Source organism: Dama dama, chromosome 19, assembly GCF_033118175.1.
Source record: "Dama dama isolate Ldn47 chromosome 19, ASM3311817v1, whole genome shotgun sequence".
NCBI classification, from domain to species: domain Eukaryota; kingdom Metazoa; phylum Chordata; class Mammalia; order Artiodactyla; family Cervidae; genus Dama; species Dama dama.
In genome coordinates, this window is record NC_083699.1 from 67,798,723 (window position 1) to 67,822,497 (window position 23,775).

The following is a 23,775-nucleotide window of genomic DNA, read 5'->3' on the forward strand; positions in this document are numbered from 1 at the left end:
TAATCCCTGTTTCTCATCTCTGTAACATGAGTTCTAGAACTTCAGCAAGTGTCAGAATTACCCGAAGGTCTTGAAATACACATGGCTCTGCCCAGTAGGTTTAGAGTGATTCGGTAGATTTACAGTACTCAATCACTCAGTCGTGTCTGACTCTTTGTGATTCTATGGACTGTGGCCCTCCAGGCTTGTCTGCCCATGGAATTTCCCGGGCAAGAATACTGGAGTGGGTTGCCATTTCCTCCTCCATGGGATCTTTCTGACCCAGGGATGGAACCCGTGTCTTCTGCATCTCCTGCCTTGGCAGGCAGACTCTTTACCACTGAGCCACCTGGGAAGCCCTTCAGATTAAAGGAGAGCCTAGAAATCTGCATTTCTAGTGAGCTCCCAAGTGATGCTGAGGCTGCTCATCTAGAGACGATACTTTGAGATTAGAGTTATATTGAATCTGCAGGAAATTCACAAGCACATAAAGTAGGTTGCCTAAAAGTTCAGTCCCGTTGCTTTCAAGCAAAGGAGTGGGCCCTTGGGTGTGAGAAGGAATAGCAAGTTAAAGGGGCCAAGAATATAAATATATGATAGCTGTTGGGTGGCATTTTCAGTTAGCCAGAAAAGGGCCTCCTAGGGCTTATAAGTTCAGATGCATTGTCTTGAGGGGGAAAATGAGAATTTGGGGGAAAAGGCAAGCAACTGGTTTAAAATTTCTCCAAGTTTTCTTTCTAGGATGATGGATACCATCTTACAGTAGATTTGAGGGTTCACTAGTTAAGAACATCAGAGGCTGGAGGAAAGATCGTGAAGCTTAGGACTGAGACAGCTGAAGCTAGAAGGACCTTAGCAGTCCTCTTGCTCAGGCTTCCCCTAAGTGTGTGGTTCAGAAGGTAAAGAATCCGCCTTCAACGCAAGAGACATGGGTTCGATCCCTGGGAAGATCCCCTGGAAAAGGGAATAGCTACCCACTCCAGTATTCTTGCCTGGAGAATCCCATAGACAGAGGAACTTGGCGGGCTACTGTCAATGGGGTCAAAAAAACCAGACAGGACTAAGCGACTAACACAAATAAGTGACAGAGGTGTTCCACAAATAAAGTGATTCATGGTTGGGTAATTTGGGGATGTCTTGCATCCTGAACCCTCAAATACCCCACTCTCTCCACCTACTCTAGACTCACGCTGCACATTTGTATACTACAGGGTCTGAGAATTCTATAGCCAAGAAACATGCCTAACTCTAAATTCGCCACTTGCCCAACATTTGAGAGCACCCTGAGGAGGGCCGATCTGGTTTAAACTTTGCACTTTGTATCCAGGGAAAAAGAGGATCACAAAGGTTGAGTGATTTATTCAAGGTCATTGAGTCAGTGGCAGGAATAGGGCTGGAAACAAGGCTTTGTGAGTCTCAGTCCATTTGATGGGGAGATGTCTAGCTGTCTTTGTGGACATGAAATATCCTGAGATGAGCTATCCATCACCCTGGACCCTGAAGACAGGGCAGCATATAAAAGAAGGTCTGAAGCACCAGCATCACTTGGAAATGTTCATCAGAAGCACTAGCTAAAGTGGTCCTGCCCTTGGGCTGCTAAATCAGAACCAGTGTCTTAAAAATACCCGACTTCCGAAAGGATTATGTGGCTAGAGGTTCTCGCTTGGAGAACTGGCAAAGTCTTTTGCGCCTTATTGTATGTTGGAAAAGCATCAAGTGCTGCTTTAAAGACAAATCCCACATTTGACATTGCATGTGAGCCTCTAATGATCCAATTTGCCTCTGTGGTCACATATTTAGCCTTTTTCCTATGTTTCCATTCCATTATTATTGTTTCAAATTCCATAAGTAACTAAAAAATCCTTTTCCATCTCTCCATGTGGTTTGCATAGTTATGCTCTTTGCCCCTCAGCATAGGCTCTTCTAAAAATTTTTTTCATTCTGTAGAATATCAAGCTTTCTCTGGATAAAGGCAAGTTTAAACAGATACTGAGTTCACTAGCAGACTCATTTTCCATTTTCCATGGCAAATAATCCAAGCCCTGGAATAAGGTATCATTTGCTGAATATTTTTCTAAAGACAGTTTAATTTCAGGCCCTTTATTTTGGGAGAGAGCTGGCTAACCCAAATAAAACATTATACATCTGTCTGTTGTTACGAGTGACCAACTTCAGCTGAACATCATTACTTAATAATAGTTAACTTTCCTATAGAGTAAAAATGTGCAGCAGCTAAAAAGCAAATGGAAATTTCCTTTGGTTTACCACCCTTGGTCTCTCTATGCTCCAACATGTGAAGAACTTGGGTAATAAGCGTATACTCCCTTCTAATCACAGCATGGTTTGGACATGCATTGTTGTAAGATGACTGGCCAAACAGGAAAATTTATGTCTGAGAGGAAAAAAAAACAAGGCCGATTGGATTGCACTAGACACCCTAATGCACTGCCCTCAACTTTGTCTTTAGGAAAGAGATTTAACTAGCCCGCGGAATCTTACTTTCTATTCTTGTCTGGATTCATCCAAATGTGCCACAGGGGAGATGGCTCCAAACTTGAGATAAAGAGGTGAAAATGTAGAGTGTTCGGATGTGTCTGATCGTAACCCGTAACCTGGAAATAATTCAGGACAGAAAGTATCTCGTTTTGTTTTTTTTTTTTTTCAGATGATACTTGTAGAGAAACAAATATTTTATTTAGTGTATTCTAGTCAATGAAACTTCAAACTGGGTATCGTCAGAGCACTAAAAGATGAAGAAAAAAATGGAAAGCAAAAGCACAAGTTTGTTTCCTCAAGCCCCCATCTTTGTCCTTCAGAAGTTGCTTGAGGCTAGATCATTGCATTTTTACATTGCATCGTTATATAATTTGCAATACCCAGACTGGCTTTTCCCTAAAATCTCTCACTCACTAAGCCATTGAACCCACCGCCTTTAACAATTCATGTCTGTCTGTCTTTGTCTCACATTTGTAATATATTTGTTACTATGATGAAGGCATAGATTTACAGAAAGAGTGTGTGCGTGTGTGTATTCTCAGACACTCAGTCATATTCAATTCTTTGCAACCTGTGAGCTGTAGCCCACAGGCTCCTCTGTCTAATAGATTCTGCAGGCAAGAATACTGTAGTGGGTTGCCATTTCCTACTTCAGGGGATCTTCCTGACCCAGGGATCAAACCCATGTCTCTTGCATCTTCTGCGTTGCAAGTGGATTCTCTAACCACTGAGTCACCACTGACAGAAAGAGTATTGTATTTTAAATATATGTACTGAATTTGGGCTGGCTTGTTTTTCTGGCTTCATGTTGACTACAGTTTCTTCTGTCCAAAATAAATTTGGACTTCTTGGCCTCAGTCAATTGATGATTAATGGGTTTTGGTGTGATTCCCCTGGACGCAAGAGTGAAATTCTCCTCGGTCATGTCTATGCTCTTCATTGTCATGATTGAAATCTCATCCCAGACAAAGGAAATTATGACTATTCCTTGATTTAGAACCAAGGAGTTATTTAACAATAGGATGAGTGTCAAGAGGTTTTGAAATTCAGTTTCACTGTCAGTCTAAACTTTGACCACATTTCTCTGATATAGAAAATGAATTATCATGAGATCTCAAGGAGACACAGTCAAAACTAAAATTCTTGGACGGTGGTCAAGATACTTTAAGGTCTGGCAATATTTCTGAGTTGTCTGCTTTTCCCAAAGTTGAAAACATAGGTGTTTGTGATCATTGAGTAATAATAAGAAAATTTCAGACTTCAAAATATTAATAGCATCACATTTAGTCTGAGATTATTGGCGATTAACTAACCTCCATGAGTAAACAGTGTAAGAAAACACGTTCTAATCATCTGTAGCTTATTAGCTGGGGGATATTGGCCCAATTTTAGTGTTTTTAGGGATGCCAGATAGAATATGAAATGGTGAGTTAAAACTGAATTTCAAATGGACAACAAATGATTTTTAGTTTAAGTATGTTATTCAGTACTTGATATACACTTATTCTCAAAATTAGTCATTGTTTATTTGAAATCCACATGTGTGTACCATATAGATAGAGTAAAAAAGAGTCCTATATTTTTATTTGCTAAACCAGGGAACCCTAGGTTAGAGCAGATCAATGTTCAAGAGTAGCTCAGAAAGTAGGAAAAAAAAAAAACTCAGACAAGATTCAAAGTGCAGACAACTTTCTTAGAAGAAGAGCAACCCATACTTTCCTAGTACTGGGAGTCCTGGAAACAACTTGGACATTAATGGGAGGAAAGCTTTATCATGCGTGGTGCACCAGAGGGTGTCAGGAAGTCTAGTAAATCTAGTAAGCTGGCCTCGTTTTTAATATTTCAGCTCAGGGACTCTTTTAAAAATATCTTTTATAGAAGTATAGTGGATTTGCAATGTTGTGTTCATTTCTGCTGCATAGCAAAGTGATTCGGCTACACAGATATACATGTGTGTGTGTGTGTGTGTGTGTGTATTCTTTTTCATATACTTTTCTATTATGGTTTATCACAGGTTATTGAATATGGTTCTCTGTGCTATACAGTCGGATCTTATAGATAAGTTGTTTATCCATTCTGTATATAATAGTTCGCATCTGGTAACCCCAAACCCCCACTTCATTCCTCCCCCTCCCTCATGGCAACCACAAGTGCGTTTTCTACATGGCTCAGGGATTTTTAACCTTTTTTGCATTATAGTCCTTTTTGGCAGACAGGTAAGACCTAAGACTGCCTTCTCAGAATGTGTTTACATACATAAAAATTTAAAAAAATATGACTACAAAAGACATAAATAATAAAATATTTTAAAAACAAAGTTGCACTTCTTTTGCAAGTATTAATTAAGAAGAGCTAGTCATATTGAAGGGCTTCCCTGGTAGTTCAGCTGGTAAAGAATCTGCCTGCAATTCAGTAGACCCTGGTTCAATTTCTGGGTCATAAAGATCCGCTGGAGAAGGGAACAGCCACCCACTCCAGTATTCTGGCCTGGAGAATTCCAGGGAAAGGGTGGTGAGCTGAAATGTTATTTCAAGATCTCTGAAGCAACTACGTGTTGAAATACTGTGACTTCCACTATGATGAACTCATACCTGGGACTAAAATGATGGTGGTGTGTTACACATTCATAGTAAAAGAAAAAGTATAGATTTTAGTTACAGGTGAACTTCCCCTGTCCTATCTCATCCCTCCCCAGCATCCCAGGTCACAGACATGCTTGACTGTACCCCTCATTTCTCCAGGTTCCGTGGACCTGGGTGTAAGCCTTGCTGTGGGTGAGACAGTAATTCTGATAATGTCAATAATGTCACATTTGATAATGTTAACATCTGATAATGTCAGTGGGGCCAACCTATTGAATCCTTATTGATTAATTTCCTGTAAACACCCTCTTGCCATTGATAATGACTAGCCTTTCAGATAGATAGCTTCCCTGGTGGCTCAGACCGTAAAGAATCTACCTGCAATGCAGGAGACCCAGGTTCAATCCCTAAGCCAAGAAGACCCCCTAGAGAAGGGAATGGCAATCAACTCCAGTATTCTTGCCTGAGGAATCCCATGGACAGAGGAGCCTGGCGGACTCTAGTCCACGGGGTTGCAAAAGAGTCAGACACAACTGAGTGACTAACACTTTTTTTCACTTTCTCCTTTTTTCAGATAGATGCTGTTTCTTCTGGAAGAGGAGTTGGGATATTTCACAGCTGAAATCACCGTGGACTCCTTTTCCAATAAGACATCTCTGTGGGCACTAGCGTAGGCAGTGCCTTTCCTCTGGTGCTCACATCATTGGAGCAACCATAACCCCCAGGAAGACAGTCCAACACCCCCTCCTCTGGAACTCATGGTACAGTTTCTTACAGAAGGAAGTAGCATCTCAGGTACACCCGTGATGCTGTCTTCACAGCATCCTGGGCTGACTTCTCAGAACTGGAAAAGTGAATTTTTACCCTTAAAACACTATTTGCTTGCATGCAACTTTATGCTAGCATGATTTCATCATAATTCTTACCAGGAAAAAAGAAAGCTTACTTATCTAAAGGATAATGTAGACAATAGATGCCTTCATAAATCCTCCAGCAGCCTCTACTGCTAACAGGATAAATCCTGATCACCTTTGCAAAGCAGAAAGCTCTTCTACGCCCTGACTCTCTACCTTCTTCAGCTTTGTTGCCTCCAGAATGTAGCCTGAGCGTGTCCTTGCCCTTACCTGACTGCTCAGCACATTCATGGCTCCATGACCGGCAGCTGCTCCTTCCTAAGGGTGCTTGTCCTGCTCTCTCCTTCTCTGTCAAACTCTACCTGTTCTTCAAATGGCAGGTTGATTATTACCTCCTCTGTACTTAAAATAAATAAATAAATAAACCCTTCTTCAGAGGCAGCGTAGTGTAAAGGTGAAGAGGACAGGGTCCTCTGTCCACACTGCTCTATTTAAAACGCCCAGCCAACAAGGACCCACTGTATAGCACAGGGCACTCCGCTCAATTGTATGTGGCAGCCTGGATGGGAGGGGAGTTTGGAGGAGAATGGGTACATGTGCATGTAGGACTGAGTCCCTTCACTGCTCACCTGAAACGATAGCCACATTGTTAACTGACTGCCTCCGAACAGAAAATAAAAAGCTTAAAAAAAGAGAAAACCATATAAAAGAGGTTAGGGTCCTGCTTCTGCTAAAAGTTGCTGTGTGACTTTCAACAACTTAATTAAGCCCTCTGAAATTCAGTTTCCTCCTCTGCACAGTAGTGCTAATAATCATGCTGGTTTATGCTAGGGTGGTGTGAGGTTAAACATAAAACGCACCTTAAAACTCCACCTGTTCACACTAATGATGATATGAGTTAGCTGTTACTGTTATATGTTTGCAATAAACAAAACACCCAAAAGGTGACTTACCCAAAGAAAACTTACTACCGAGGACAGAGTTCTTGTAAATCAATAGAAATCCCTTTCCCCAAAACAGTAACATTTACAAATAAACAATTCCAAATAAATGTATTTGAAGCTATTTCAACAGTTATTCATTCATTCAGTCACCAAGAGTGTATCGAGTACCTACTATGTGCGGTACCGTGGAGGGGACTGGAGATCCAGCAGGGAAAAAGACTGACTTGGTCCTCACTTTCATGTAGCTTCCAACAGAGCAGGAAAGAAAGTACTAAATAAGTTGTTAGAATAGAACATGGGGTGTACAACGTGTCCTAGCCTGTGGTTCCAGGAAGACTTCCTTGGGGAGGTGGCATTAAGGTGGAGACCTCAAGAAGGATGAGCACTTGGCAAGTTAGCAGGCGGGCTGGGAAAAGGATGAGCGTTTGGGCAGAGGGCCACTTGGCATTTGCCAAGGCTCGGAGTCTGCATCTTCCAGGAAGTGAGTTGGGGAGGTGGAGGGGCTGTGGGAAGGAACTCAGGGCTGAACCATGCCATGCAGGGCTTGGTGGGTGCCTTGAGGACCATCAGCATCTTCCTAGCTGAACAAGAAACATTTCCGGGTTTCATTCGAGGAAGAAAGAGGATCGGACTTGCTTTCCAAAATCATCAAGAGGCAAGCATAGATGCTGGAAGTCTGGTTATCAGGCACTTTCTATAAACCAAGCTAAAATCACTGATGTGTGTTCGGACAAGGATGGTGTCAGTGGACCAAGAGGAGCCAGGAGCTCAGAGTCACACATTCCACGTAGAATCAATAGGTGTCTCTGACAGCTGGGTGCTGGGGCGTGAGTAGAGAGGTAGGCAAGGTCTCAGAGATGACTCCTGACATGAGGAAGAGTGGATTGGATGTGGGTGAGCTGCTGATTCAGAGGACCCAGGATCTTCACCTGTAGCTAAAATCACTCCTGTGTTATCAGATGCCCACATTGTTAGAAAGTTTTGATACTGATCGATGTGGAGCTCACTCTGGTACAAAATCTCAGTATAGAAACAGGATCCTGATCTGGAGGTGAGGTTTGAGCGGGTGCACTAGGGCAGGCTCTGATGAGAACTGGGGTCTGAGCTGACGGACCTGATGTTCAACAGAGAGGGCTGGGCCAGATGGATGCCACTATTGTTTAAGTCTACAAATAGAGTGAGACATGGAAATGGATGAGATTCTCTTAGACCTACGGTGTGGAAGAAGTAGTCCCAGACTGAGTCGTGAGCAGCCCAGGGGCCAGGCAGAGGGGAAGACATTGGCAAATGAGACCAAGAAGGAGCCAGGGATCCAAGAAACACAGCTTTTCACTGATCAAATAATCAGAGATTTTAAAAGATGCATCACAAGTGCTTATCATCCACAAGCATACAGAGATAAATGGCTTTGTACACAGCCTCAGATTGAGTCATTTGGCATGGCTTTTTTTCTGGCAACAACTTGACAGTGCATAACCAAAGTTTAAAACTACTTATTTATAATCTCTGACCCAGTCAATTTACTTCTAAGAATTAATAAAATATGCATCGGGATTATGTACAAGTGTGCTCTCTACATTATTTATAATATTGAAACCTCCAAGCCAACCTGGATTATCAGTAACATGGACCCAATTTTAAATGTATAAAATATTTATAAGCTGAAATACTATGTAGTCTTTAAAAGTCATGGCAAAACGTTAACCAGGTTAAATTTTAGAAAAGCACTTGGTAAAGCTGAAAAGACAGGATACTTTTCTCTGTCGCTAGATAAGATTAACATGTTAACAAACAGCAGTTAATCTCTTCAAAGGAAAACAAAATTAGGAAGGTCTTTTTTAAAACCAGACTTTCCATTTTTATGCAGCTAATCTGAAAATTCAATTTTCCTAACCCAGACCATTCCCAAACATTCCAGATTTTACTGTAAATGAGAAGTACTCACTGTGTTCTGCTGAGAAAGTTTCCACACACTGTCGTGGCCAAACCATACGAAATAATTTACTCTCAGAGCCGTTCTGAATGTACAAACCCAAGAGCCTACTGTTCAGTAAGTGCACGGGGTTATTATTTCACATCAATTTAAATTACCTCATTTAAATGACTGAGTTAGAAGACCTTGCCCTTCATCCAAGAGGAATGCTGATAAAGCAGGTTTCCTGCCTAATGCTTTTGCTCAGCAAGGTCCCTTTACCTCAGACTCCTTCTCTGTGCCCTGTGTCTGACAAACTCCTATGCATGCCTTAAAGCCCAGCTCAAAGGTCACCTCCTCCAGCTTTCAGAGGGAGTTCCTCTTACTTCTCTCCAATGCCTTTTGTAAGGTGTCCACACCTGATGGCAATACTTATGTGTTGCCATAATGATCTGTTTTGAAACTTCTTTTTCTCCTTAAACCAAGTTCTGTGGGGTGGTGGGCAAATTGTCTTATAATCCCGATGTCAACACAAGACTTGCCACATGGGAAGGACTCACTGTGTGAGGAAGGAAGAGGGTGGGCAGAGATGATGTTAAAGTGAACTTCGAGCCATCCAGATTTAATAACTGATGTAGCTCATCGGTTATGTTCTAGGTCACTGGGGACCTCAGCAAAGCAAGGTATGTTGGAGAAGAGGGGAGACCAAATATGTTATCAACTTGAATGACTGAACTAGAAATAAAGATTTAGACTTCCTATTTTGACTCATAGCCCAAAAAATATCCTATAACATCTTACCTTGAAGAGAAAAATAAGTTTTGCATTTCTCAACTCATGAAATTGATAAGCACTAAATATGAATGTGTAAAACGTCTGGTGGCTCAGATGATAAAGAATCTGCCTGCAATGTGGGAGACCTGAGTTCAGTCCCTGGGCTGGGAAGATCCCCTGGAGAAGGAAATGGCAACCCCCTCCAGTATTCTTGCCTGGAGAATCCCATGGACAGAAGAGCCTGGCAGGCTACTGTCCATGGGAGTGCAAAGAGTCAGGCATGACTGAGCAACTAACACTTTAACACTTCACTTCACAAATGTAAATGCATGTGCTGGGCATATGGGTTTACCTACGGGCTGCATAAATATATTCAAATTTAGCCCAACAAATTATTTTCTACGTGTGTTTTGTGTTCCCTGCAGCCTTCAGCACCCTGACCATCATTTATAAAGTGTTCTAAGATTCCCTTCAGCTCTGTGTTTTCTTCCTTAGAACAGGGGTCTCCAAAGTATTATACCCCAGTAACCTAAGAGGGTACATTAAGAAAGCAATTGAATTATCCAAATTTAGCTTCTGATTTACCCTTTGAAATGTTTGTATTTTGTGCATACTTTAAATCGTACATTATATACTAGTAAGAACAAAAAATTTATATATGGTACATGTATGTCTCAAAGTGTTCATGAGTGAGTGAGTGTGTGTGTGTGTGTGTGTGATTGTGCATTTTTGAATCCATTGCCTTGTGTGCTAGGTCACTTCAGTCGTGTCCAACTCTTTGCAACCCCATGGACTATAGTCCTCCAGGCTCCTCTCTCCATGGGATTCCCCGGGCAAGAATACTGGAGTGGGTTGCCATGCCCTCCTTCAGGGGACCTTCCCGACCCAGGGATTGAACTGAATCTCCTTTGTCTCCTGCATGGGCAGGTGAGTTTTTACCACTAGCCCCACCTGGGGAGTCCCATCCATTGCTTTAGACCAGTGCATATTAAACTGTAACGTGCAGGCAGATTCCCCGTGGAGCGTGTTAAAATGCAGATTCTCATTTAGAAGGTCTGGACTGAGGTCTAGAATTGGCATGTCCAATAAGCTCCCAAGTGATGTGCTGCTGAGGCTGGAGGCAGCTCCACCTGGAGTGGCAGTCAGCCTTTTGCACCCCTAGGTCCTCCTCTGAACTACTCAGCACAGAACACAGGTGGGGGTGCCCGCACTGTCTTCTGGTGACTTCCACGGGGAGCCGTAGCTAGCGTCACTTGAGAGCAGAGGAGAGACAGTAACTCATTCTAAGCAGAGGAAGCCCCGGGGCCACGAAGGCTGATTTAGGAGAAAGGAGCCTCTGAGAAGCATGCTGGCACATGGCTTTTCAGTTCAGTTCAGTCGCTCAGTCATGTCTGACTCTTTGCAACCTCATAACCACAGCACGCCAGCTCATGGCTCTACCTACTGGAGAAAGTTCAGGCACTAGCTGACTTCATTGAAAAAGAAAAAAAAAGCACTGTTTAAAATGACCATCAGTTTTATAAAACAGTCCTGGGACCAGCATTTCTTGCTCAGTATTTGGCTTCTATGTGCAACTTCCTTTATGAGAAGCATAGCTGGAAACCAAGGTCTTGACCACTTCTGATGGTCAGAGACCCTGGGGTGCTAACTTAAGTGGCAGAGCACTAAGTCTGGAGTTTCTGACTAATCAGGGCCACCTCCATATACCCTCCCTCAGGGTATTAACCCTGATGTTGAATCAGCGGGTTACAGACACTCTCCATCCAAAAGAAGAGGAGAAAAATGACACAGATACACATGTAGTCCCCCAATGAATATTTGTGAGTGAATATACACACTCACAGGCTTCCCAGGTAAGTGGTAAAGAATCCACCTGCTAATGCAGGAGACGGAGTAGACGCGGGTTCAGTGCCTGAGTCAAGAAGATCCCCTGGAAGAGGAAATGGCAACCCACTCCTGTATTCTTGCCTGGAGAATCTCATGGACAGGGGTCCTGGCAGGTACAGTCCGTAGTGTTGCAAAGAGTCAGACATGACTGAGCAACTGGGCACACACGCGTACACACTCTCACACTTGTGCATACACATTATTCATAAATAATTGATTCCCTTAGTTCGCAAAGTCTACCCAGCAATTCATGTTTGTGTGTCCCATATGATTTTCTTAAGACTACTTCAGTCTAATGTGAACCATATGCCTTAGCTTGATTTCTGAGCTGGTTTACTCTATGCAAAAGTGGTTACAAATACATTTTCGAATGTCTAACATCTCCACTGTGTAACTGGTGTCCACAAAAGGTGATGTATCACTAAATTAGAGAAATGCTTCTTCTGACTAGGTCTGCCATCCATACAAACGTAAGGTATCCTAACAGGACTCAGCCTCTGACCACATCGACACAAAAGTGTACGTGTTCAAGATTAACCACGAAAATGGAGACACAAGAATGAAGAGGACATTCCAAGGGGCCTTTATGTTGTCCACTTGAGATGAGTTGGGCCCTAGATTCAGACCTGCTTGGCCAATTCTTAATATTTTACTCTGAATCCATCTTCAGTCCTGTTTTCAGCTGAGAGAGTCAATTTTGAGAGCTGACATTTTAAGGGGCCCTGGTTGAAAGACCTGGGCATGGCCCTCTTGTTTGTCCTGGCTGACATCTTTTGTTTCCTCTTAATCATTGGTAATAAAATTCATGAAATGAAAAAGGCCAAACCACCTCTCTTTGGGATGTGAGCCAAATGGCTCATGCAGCTTGATATTTTAAAAAAAGCTGCCCAATCAAATAATGGGCAGAAAATCTAAATAGACATTTCTCAAAAGAAGACATACAGAGCAACAAGTACATGAAGAGATGTTTGACATCATTAATTATCAGAGAAATACAAATCAAAACTACAATGAGATATCACTTCACACTGGTCAGAATGGCCATCCTCACAAAATCTACAAACAAGTGCTAGAGCGGGTGTGGGGGAAAGGGAACCATCTTGCACTGTTGGTGGGAAAGTATATTGGTACAGTCATTACAGAGAATAGTATGGAGTTTCCTTAAAAAGCTAAAACTAGATCTACCACGTGACCCAGCAATCCCATTACTGGGCACATACCCAGCAAATCCATAATTCAAAAAAGACACATGCAAGCCAATGTTCATTGCAGTTCTATTTACAATAGCCAGGACATAGACACAACCTAAATGTTCATCAACAGAGGAATGGATCAAAAAGATATGGTGTGTGTCATATATATATATGTGTATATATATATATATGATGGAATATTACTTAGCCATAAAAAGGAATGGAACTGGGTCATTTGTAGAGACATGGATGGACCTAGAGCCTATCATACAGAGTGAAGTAAGTCAGAAGGAGAAAGACGAATATCATATAAAGTCACTTTTATGTGGAATCTGAAAAAAGTGGTATAGACGAATGCAGAGTTCCAAAGAAGAGCAAGGAGAGATAAGAAAGCCTTCTTAAGTGATCAGTGCAAAGAAATAGAAGAAAACAATAGAATGGGAAAGACTAGAGAACTATTCAAGAAAATTAGAGATACCAAGGGAACATTTCACACAAAGTTGGGCACAATAAAGGACAGAAATGGTAGGGACCTAACAAAAGCAGAAAAGATTAAGAAGAGGTGGCAAGAATACACAGAAGCACTGTACAAAAAAGTCTCAATGACCCAGATAACCACAATGGTGTGGTCACTTACCTAAAGCCAGACATGCTGGAGTGTGAACTCAAGTAGGCCTTAGGAAGCATTACTACAAACAAAGCTAGTGGAAGTGATGGAATTACAGCTGAGCTTTCTCAAATCCTAAAAGATGATGCTGTGAAAGTGCTGTACTCAATATGCCAGCAAATTTGGGAAACTCAGCAGTGGCTACAGGGCTGGAAAAGGTCAGTTTTCATTCCAATTCCAAAGAAAGGCAATGCCAAAGAAAGTTCAAAGTACCATACAATTGCACTCATTGCACATGCTAGCAAGGTAATGCTCAAAATCCTTCAAGCTAGGCTTCAACAGTATGTGAATTGAGAACTTCCAGTTGTACAAGCTGGATTTAGCAAAGGCAGAGGAACCAGAGGTCAAATTGCCAACATCCACTGGATCATAGAAAAAGCAAGGGAATTCCAGAAAAACATTTATTTCTGCTTCAATGACTACGCTAAAGCCTTTGACTGCATAGATCACAACAAATGGTGGAAAATTCTTAAAGAGATGGGAATACCAGACCACCTTACCAGACTCCTGCAAAACCTGTATGCAGGTCAAGAAGCAAGAATTAGGACTGGGCATGGAACAACAGACTGGTTCCAAATTGGGAAAGGAATACGTCAAGGCTGTATATTGTCACCCTGCTTATTTAGCTTCTATGCAGAGTACATCATGCAAAATGCCGGGCTGGATGAAGCACAAGCTGGAATCAAGATTGCTAGAGAAGTATCAATAACCTCACAGACACAGGTGACACCACCTTAAAGGCAGAAAGTGAGGAAGAGCAAAGAGGAAGAGGAACTCTGGGCATGGATGGGTACGTCCTGCCAGATTAGCGGCAGCATTAGATTAGAAAACAGATGCACACAGGGAACTCTGCTCAATGTTATGTGGCAGCCTGGATGGGAGGGGAATTTGGGGCGGAATGGATATATGTATGACTGAGTCCCTTCGCTTAAAATATGACAACAATTGTTTGTTAATCAGCTATACCTCAATACAAGATAAAAAGGGTTTTTAAAGATACATAAAAGTAACACAGGTATGTAAGTTGCAGTCCAGGGGATCTCAAAAAGTACGTCCGACATGACTGAGCGACTGAACTGAACTGATGTGAGTTGTATTCCAACGAGCTTCTATGTGGGAAAAAAAAAAAAAAAAAATATATATATATATATATATATATATATATATATATTTAGAGAGAGAGAAATAATTCAGTTCAGTTCAGTCAACAGTTTGATATATGTCCTTCCAGAGGCTTTTAAATAAAATGTAATTATACAAAAAGAAAAAATAAAGACAGAAGGTAACCAATACATGGAAAGCACTTTGAATCATCCCCAAAGCATTCCCCGCCACTTATGGTCCATGGAAAGATTATCCTCCATGAAATTGGTCCCTGATGCCAAAATGGTTGGGGACTGCTAATGTACAAACCAAAGCCTCAGCTCCCGACCTCATGAACAGGGCATAGGAAACCCTTAGGAATTGGCCCCGTCCACGTATTAGCCTGGACACCAGTCAGTCCGCAGTCTGCTCCCTGCTGAATGGCTTTCTGTTGTCCCCATGGGTTGGTCCTCTATTGACAGATTCGGTGCGTTGGATCATACAGGGCCACCTGCTGAAAACCCCCATCCTGTCCTCCTCTGCTTTCTCATATGCATTTAGTTATAAATTAAAATTTTATTTTAATTGGAAGATAACTGCTTTACAATGTTGTGTTGCTTTCTGCCGTACAACAATGTGAATCAGCCAGAATTATATACATATATATATATATATATATATATACACTCATTGTCTGTGGAGCCTCCCTCCCACAAACCCCTATCCCGCCCCACCCAGGTCATCCCAGAGCACCAGACTGGGCTCCCCAGAGGAGGTCCCCACTAGCTATTTATTTTCCACATGGTGTATATGTCAATGCTACTCTCTCTATTCATCCCACCTTCTTTTCCCCCCGATGTGTCCACAAGTCTGTTCTCTAAGTATGGCAACAGAACCCTCCTGCATTGTTGGTGGGAATGTAGATCGATACAGGCACTATGGAGAAGGGAATGGAGATTTCTTTAAAAACTAGGAATAAAACTACCATACAGCCCAGCAATCCCACTACTGGGCATGTACCCTGAGAAAACCGCAATTCTAAAAGACACATTCATCCCAGTGTTCATCGCAGCACTATTAACAAGTCATATCTTTTTTTTTTTTTTTTTTTTTGAGACATTGCTGATTCTAGGTAGGTGCTTTCCCTACCTGTTCCCATGGGTTAGGTGCTTACTTTGTGGTTTTGTCTCCCAGAGTATTTATCTCAGTGTAGTAGAATTGCTTACTTGTATATGTCTAATTCTGGAGAAGGGAATGGAAACCCACTCCAGTATTCTTGCTTGAAGAATTCCATGGACAGAGGAGCCTGGCTGGCTGTCCCTGGGGTCGCAAAGAGTCAGATATGAAGTCTAATTAGGGCTTTGCAGGTGGCACTAGTGGTAAAGAACCCGCCTCCAATGCAGGAGATGTAAGAGACTCGGGTTCAATCCCTGGATTGGGAAGATCCCCTAGAGAAGGGCACGGCAACCCACTCCAGTATTTTTGCCTGGAGAATCCCATGGACAGAGAAGCCTGGTGGACTACAGTCCATGGGGTGGCAAAGACTTGGACACGGCTGAAGCAACTGAGCATGGACCCATGCATATGTCTAGTTGCAACAATAATTATCAAACTAATAGCTACCAGTAGCGGAGAACATAGGTGTCGGCAGTTCATTTACTTAAACTTCTGAGCAACTCTGGTGAAACTCTGGTCAAAATAAGTAAATGGAGACTCTAGTAAGTTAGAGAGTTTGCCTAAAGTCACACAACTAGTTAGTAGTGGTGACAACATCCAGATCTTGGTCTGTGACTCAAAAGCCAGCTGGCTATCCATCACACCCCACTGCCTCTCCCTGGAATGTGAGCTACCGTATGTTACCTGATTTATGCCGGTGCCTAGGTTCTGGCAGGGGCTTCAGTTCAGTTCAGTTCAGTCACTCAGTCGTGTCTGACCCTTTGTGACCCCATGAATCGCAGCACGCCAGGCCTCCCTGTCCATCACCAACTCCTGGAGTTTACTCAAACTCGTGTCCATTGAGTCGGTGATGCCATCGAACCATCTCATCCTCTGTCGTCCCCTTCTCCTCCTGCCCCCAATCCCTCCCAGCATCAAGGTCTTTTCCAATGAGTCAGCTCTTTGCATCAGGTGGCCAAAGTATTGAAGTTTCAGCTTCAGCATCAGTCCTTCCAGTGAACACCCAGGACTGATCTCCTTTAGGATGGACTGGTTGGATCTCCTTGCAGTCCAAGGGACTCTCAAAAGTCTTCTCCAACACCATAGTTCAAAAGCATCAATTCTTCAGTGTTCAGCTTTCTTCACAGTCCAACTCTCACATCCATACATGACCACTGGAAAAACCATAGCCTTGACTAGACGGACCTTTGTTGGCAAAGTAATGTCTCTGCTTTTTAATATGCTATCTAGGTTTGTCATAACTTTCCTTCCAAGCAGTAAGCGTCTTTTAATTTCATGGCTGCAATCACCATCTGCAGTGATTTTGGAGCTCAAAAAAATAAAGTCTGACACTGTTTCCACTGTTTCCCCATCTATTTGCCATGAAGTGATGGGACCAGATGCCATGATCTTAGTTTTCTGAGGTTAGTGTTTGCAAATGTATGAATGAGTGAGTGCATGAACGGAAACAAAGGGAGCTTGGAATCTTCCAGTTCTGGAAAAGCAGCTTGGGGGTCTCAAAAAAAAAAAATAATAATAAGTTCCTATCTATCGGTTGAATTGATGAGCTAAGTGGAGGGAAAACAACTTTGCCGCAGTCCGTTGTTGCGCAGTCCAATGTTTACCCTTGGAAGACACGGATGGTGGTGTACCTACAGAGTCAATGCTCCCTAAGCCGCATTGCCCCGCCCTGCCGCAACCTCACCTGGAAGGGCTCCTCACCCTGTGTTGTTTACCTCTGTGAGGGCATCCTCAGACCCCAACCCCGGATGCTGGCGTCTGCCTCCCCGCCCCCCTTCCTCCATGGCCACACGGTGTGCTGTTTTATCTCCTGAGTGATCCCTGCTTCCCCCTCCTGCTCCCCTGCCCTTTCACAGCTTTTCAGCACCCCCATGGCTCCTCCTGCCGCCTCTCCAAGCTGCCTGCCACTCAGAGCCCGCCCCTCTGTAACCGCAACCAGAACCTTGCAAGGAGGAGAACTTCTCCAAGTCAGTTCCCTGTGCCAGTCCTCAGGCGGTCTTCCGGTCTCACGTGTTAAAGTCTGTAATCTGTTTACCCAGTGTCTGAATGTTCCGGCTACCATGTTGCTCACATCTCTGGATGTTCCCTCTGTGGTCCGGGCTTTGACAATGATGAGTGACTTTCCCTTCTAACCATGCGGTAAGCCGCCCCACCGTTTTACAGCTGCGTCGGCTCCCAATGTCCCTCCTGCCTGCAAAGTCTGTCCTAGAACCAGATCCCTCATTGGTCCCTTGGGTTTTCCCCTTGGCTAACTCCCCTACCACATCTTCATTTAAGATCCCGCTTCTCCTTTACCACTGTAAAGTGTCATATGAATACACTCACCACAGCATCGTGGCTTCCTCTCCGAGTTTCTTCTCCCCTTCTACAGGCAGGCATGGATTGGCCCACAGTAATCGTTTTACCCTCAGTAACACAGCCCCTGGCATATAGCAGATGCTCAAACCAAGAAAAAATGATAACTCATACTCATGACTCTATAAATGAGTCAACGAATAAATAAGTGGATTAATAGTGTATCCATAAATTACAGGATGAATAAATGTCAAAGACAGGGCCCAGAACATGTGAGCAGTTTCGTCGCATGTATCATGCCAGGCCAAGTTTTTTAAATGGCTTCTTTGAAGTGATTTATATTTGCACATTGTTGTAACTTTGTGGGAAATGTTTCCATAGTGTTGAAATCCTCTGGATTAAGAAACATTTCCTTTTATCTGAGTCAGACGCTCCCGGAAGCTGGGCTAACCCTTTCAGCTCACTCAGTCGATGACTTTTGATGCTACAGTTCACTAGCATCCTCAGAGTACATGGATGTTCAGATACGGATTTCTCCCCAAGGATGGTTTACTTCTTAGAGTATGATTAATTACTTGAAGGATTAGAGGTTTCCACTGGAGAAGCACAATGACTTTCACATGTGCACTGGTTCCTCACTTGTTTAATTCTGTGCCCCACCCCACCTCCAATTAGCCTGAAAATTATTGCAGGGTCCTATTTGTCTTCATTTTGAGTTTTTCTTGTAGTTATGTATGGATGTGAGAGCTGGACTGTAAAGAAGGCTGAGTGCCAAGGAATCAATGCTTTTGAACTGTGGTGTTGGAGAAGACTCTTGAGAGTCCCTTGAATTGCAAGGAGATCCAACCAGTCCATCCTAAAGGAAATCAGTCCTGGGTGTTCACTGGAAGGACTGACACTGAAGCTCTAATTCTTTGGCCACCTGATGTGAAGAACTGACTCATTGGAAAAGACCCTGATGTTGGGAAAGATTGAAGGCAGGAGAAGGAGGGGACAGCAGAGGATGGGGTGGCTGGATGGCATCACCAACTTGGTGGACATGATTTTGAGCAAGCTTCAGGAGTTGGCGATGGACAGGGAAGCCTGGCATGCTGCAGTCCATGGGGTCGCAGAGTCAGACACAACTGAGCAACTGAACTGACTGATTTGATTTCATTCATTCGGTGGCTATTTCTTTTTATTTGGACACTTTTTATTGTCACACTGCATGACATGTGGGATCTTAGCTCTCTGACCAGGGATTGAACCCACAGCCCTTGCACTGGAATCACAGAGTCTTAAACACTGGACAGCCAAGGAAGTCCTTTGTTTGGTGTCCATTTTTAGCAACTTTCTCAACAACATCTTTAAGAGACCCAAGGACTTAACTTGAAGACCGTAGCAAGGTCAAAAGGGAAGGAGGAATTCTCACGGACCTATAGGCTGGGCAGGTGTTTCTTCCACCCACCTCCACCCCAGTTCTTCCCATTAGCCATCAAATCATCACATTTGATCTCTAGGATTTGCTTATTAAATTCAAAGAGGTTAAGTATTGTTTAGGACAGATCATTACCACATTCTAGTCATAAGAGAATGGACCTAGTTTCTACTATGCTATTCTTATTACCATTTAAAATAGACTATGGAATGAATCAGAGAAGGCAATGGCAACCCACTCCAGTACTCTTGCCTGGAAAATCCCATGGACAGAGGAGCCTGGTAGGCTGCAGTCCATGGGGTCGCTAAAAGCTAGACATGACTGAGCAACTTCACTTTCACTTTTCACTTCCATGCATTGGAGAAGGAAATGGCAACCCACTCCAGTGTTCTTGCCTGGAGAATCCCAGGGACGAGGGAGCCTGGTGGGCTGCCGTCTATGGGGTCACAGAGAGTCAGACATGACTGAAGCGACCTAGCAGCAGCAGAAGCAGCAGCAGCATGGAATGAATGGTTGAGGAAAATTGCTAAACCCACACATAGCTTAGGACTGAAAATGATGACGTGAGTCTTTGAACTCCTGTGGGACACCCTCCACCCTGGGCAGGCTCTGAACTATGGCACTGTTTTTCTTGAAGCTGCCAGTATTTCCCAATGACTCCTAATCACTAACATATTATTAATTCACTCACTCACTCACCCATTCATTGATTCAGCAGACATTTACACTATTTTAAGAAAAAAGGTGGTCTTTGAAATACATCTCAAATACATCTTTGGATTACAAAGAAATAAATCAATCCTAGAGGAAATCAACCCTGAATATTTGATGGAAGCACTGATGCTGAAGCTCCAATAATTTGGTCACCTGATGCAAAGAGTAGACTCATTGGAAAAGACCTTCATGCTGGGAAAGACTGAAGGCAAAAGGAGAAGGGGGCCACAGAGGATGAGATGGTTAGAGAGCATCACCAACACAATGGACATGAATTTGAGCCAACTCCAGGAGACAGTGCAGGACAGGGGAGCCTGGCATGCAACAAGCCAAAGAGTCACAAAGAGACACAGCTTCATGACTGAACAACAATAGCAATTTATGTGTATGTCATCAGTGTACATTTGAGGGCAAGGATCATGCAACATTTATTGCACATAAATTGTTAGAGGCCTTTATGCCTAAACACTATCTCACGGACACCTCCATACTTCTATCGTGAAATTTATGATACTTGCTGTTTTATATGTTTCTTGTTTCCTTCATCCCAGAAGATGGGAAGCTGTGAAAAGACAGAGATCTTGTCTTATTCTAACACTACATTTTGGCCTTATCTGACACAGAATCTTCCAGGAAATGTACTAAATATTTCCAGGAAAAGGATGGACTCCAATGAGAAGAATCACAGAAGTCTTTATGCATTTTCTGTAGGAAGAATAGAGCAAAGAGAATTACCTTCAAGGAGAATTTCCCAGGCAAAATACGGGGTTGTAGTAAAGTACTTTCTTAATTGCCCTCACTGGATTGGATCAAAAGGTATATCCTGACTATCAACTATCACTGCATGTAAGAAACACATGGGAAATTGTAAAAGGCACTAAAATATTGGGCTCCACCATAGGTCAGTTGAATCAGACTATTTCAGGGAGGTGGGGGGTGGGTGGGGAGATGTGAGTAGGAGCTGCAATTTGGGTACTTTTTCCAAGCTCCTCATTTGCTCCTAATGTGTGACCATAGTTGAGAATCACTCTAGCACCTATAGAAAGGTAGTATGCAGGCAGATTGAAAGCTATACGGGCCACAGATTTTAAAAGGCCATGGAGATCAAACTGAAAAATTTGGCCTTTCAACAGGCAAAAAGAAGCCAGGCACATCTAGCTAAATAGATTGAAAAGGAGAGAATAGCTATAAAGAGATTATTTAGGAGGCTGTTGAATTCATTAAGCAATGCACGAATCTGGAGGTATCACCACCTATGCTCGCCAGCAGGTAAACCTCACACCTCTATTAGATGTGAAGTGGAGGTGGGGACCAAGAGCTGAGATGACTTGAGTTTGGCCTCTGGATAAAGAGGTAGCCCTGCCTGAGAAGCAGAGGGTGTTGGAGGCAACATGACGAGGTTGGCTCTGAGCACGTTTGCTTTGAGGAGTCCATCCCTAGAAATTGGGGGCTGGCAATGGAGACTTGGAGATTACTGTATAAGATATAGACATTGACCACCTGTGAGTCAATGAGCTCTGCAAAAGAAACCAATACAAGAAAGCAGCTGAGCTTAGACTCTTGGGGACTGCCTGTACTGAAGACAGGGAGAACTTTCTAGCAAAGCATCTGGAGGAAGAGCACCAGCTGGTGGGACAGTTCTGGAAACTCATCAGAGGGGATGACTAAGGAGGCACAATTTCAAGAATGAAGACGTGATCCAGAGGTCAGAGATTTCAAAGTGAACAAGGAGGCACTGATGCTCCTCGGGGGTTAGGTCTTAGACTGGAGGGGAAGACTACCTGCTTCCCTAAGAGAGGAAGGAAGGGGAAAGGTTACATTCATTACACATGTACATGTCAAGAGCCCTTATTATTTTCCGGACTCACCTAGATGCTGGGGATACAGAGTACAGACAAGATGCTTGTTCCATGAAGCTTCTAGTCCAGGTGTAGAGAAGAAGAAAAAAGATGAGAAAGTTATAAGAATTTTTTGAGCAGTGGAGAATGAAATTTGGGGAATTAAACCCTTAGTCCAAGCACTGATGCTTCAGTTCTTTGGTGTAGGAGGGACAAGGCTGAAAAATGTTGAACAGACCTGGGCTGCCTCCTGAGAAGCACAGGGGGAGTGATAAGGACTGAAGAAAGATGTTCAACCAGCCGCAAAGGCCCTAGAAGCTGCCCAAGCATGAGGCTGGCATCTTCCATAACACTTGTGACGACTTTGCAGCCTGGAGGTGTTGGCTGAGGTATGGGAAGAGGTGGGGTGCTCTGAGTTAGGTATTGGAAAGATCTCCAGTGGTGCCTGGGACTCGGGATGACAAATAAACCACGTTAGAAACATAAACATTGGAAACCCGCAGAATGGAAATGCTCAAGGTCAGAGCAGACTCATCAGCTTATGGAATCCAGATAGTAATTGAGCACATTAAGAAGCCTACGAACTCTGCTATCGAGTTTTAGGAGAGCTGTAATTTGGTATTGCTAGCTATCAATTAGTCCTGTTTTCCTCATCTGTAAAATGAGAGGTTCGGACGAAATGACCTCAGAGTTCTCTCCCAGCACGGTCAGTGCTGATCCTGAGAGCACATGTGAAGCTCTGAGTTGATTCCCTCCCTTAACGTCTACATCTGATGTTTAACTGTTAGTGTTCGGAAATGCGGCGGCTGAGCAAACAGGACTCGGTTAGGTCTGGGCACACAAAACCCTTCAGGCCATCTTGGCTTTAAGATAAGTTGATCTGTGAAAATACACAACTCAGGAGTGGTGGGAGAAATCTCGAGTGTCATGGGTAGTTGAACAGTGTAATTGGTAGGTTTTTTAAAGGACATTGATAGGACTGACTAGCAAATGATTAGAAATGAATGAGTTCTAATATTTGCAAACCTGGGAAATTGCTTTGTGAGTGATGGGAGAAAAGAGAGAAATATTGGTCAAAAGGTATTGAGAGAGAGCGAGAGAGAAGGATCTTTTCAAATATTAGGGTGATTATAGGTAGGAATACTAGATAAAGTGATGCAAATATGATTTGTCTCTCAGAACTAAGATTAATTTACAGTAATATCTGTAGGATCTTATTTTAAAGATCTATTTAATTGAAGTATAGTTGATTTACAAGATTGTGTTAATTTTTGCTGTATAGCAAAATTATTCATGTGTGTATACATATATATTAACATATATATGTACACACACACACACACACACACACACACACACACTCTTTTCCATACTCTTCCACTGTGTTTTATCACCAAATGATGAATATAGTTCCCAGTGCCATGTGTAGGACCTTTTTAATCCCTCTCAAAATTTATGAATAAGAGTTAGCCAGACCTTGAGAAAATCTCTAATCTTTAATAATAAATAAAAATAATCAATATTAAAGACAAATCTTTAATAATCTTTAATGATGAAAGTGAAAGAGGAGAGTGAAAAGTTGACTAAAAACTCAACATTCAGAAAACTAAGATCATGGCATCTAGTCCCATCACTTCATGGCAAATAGATGGGAAAACAATGAAAACAGTAATGGACTTTATTTTGGGGGGCTCCAAAATAACTGCAGATGGTGACTGCAGCCATGAAATTAAAAGACACTTGCTCCTTGGAAGAAAAGTTATGACCAACCTAGACAGCATATTAAAACACAGAGACATTACTTTCCCAACAAAGGACTGTCTAATCAAAGTTATGGTTTTTCCAGGAGTCATGCATGGATGTGAGAGTTGGACTATAAAGAAAGCTAAGTGCCAAAGAGTTGATGCTTTTGAACTGTGGTGTTGCAGAAGACTCTTGAGAGAGTCCCTTGGACTGCAAGGAGA

The 23,775-nt window shown here is 42.8% G+C and overlaps 1 protein-coding gene across 9 annotated transcripts in view; it reads right to left on the reverse strand.

The window, feature by feature from the left end:
* KCNJ15 (potassium inwardly rectifying channel subfamily J member 15) overlaps positions 1-23,775 on the reverse strand; it is a 63,551-nt gene that overhangs the window by 15,682 nt on the left and 24,094 nt on the right. For 2 of the 9 annotated variants that reach the window (XM_061167314.1, XM_061167310.1), the window contains exon 1: positions 8,801-8,917. The exons of 4 other annotated variants lie outside the window; for them this stretch is intronic. The gene's annotated coding sequence lies outside the window, so the exon portion shown is untranslated. Of the gene's footprint in view, positions 1-2,478; positions 2,592-8,800; positions 8,918-17,872; positions 17,942-23,775 lie in introns of those variants that run through there. 3 more of the 9 variants (XM_061167308.1, XM_061167309.1, XM_061167315.1) reach the window with 3 other exon arrangements.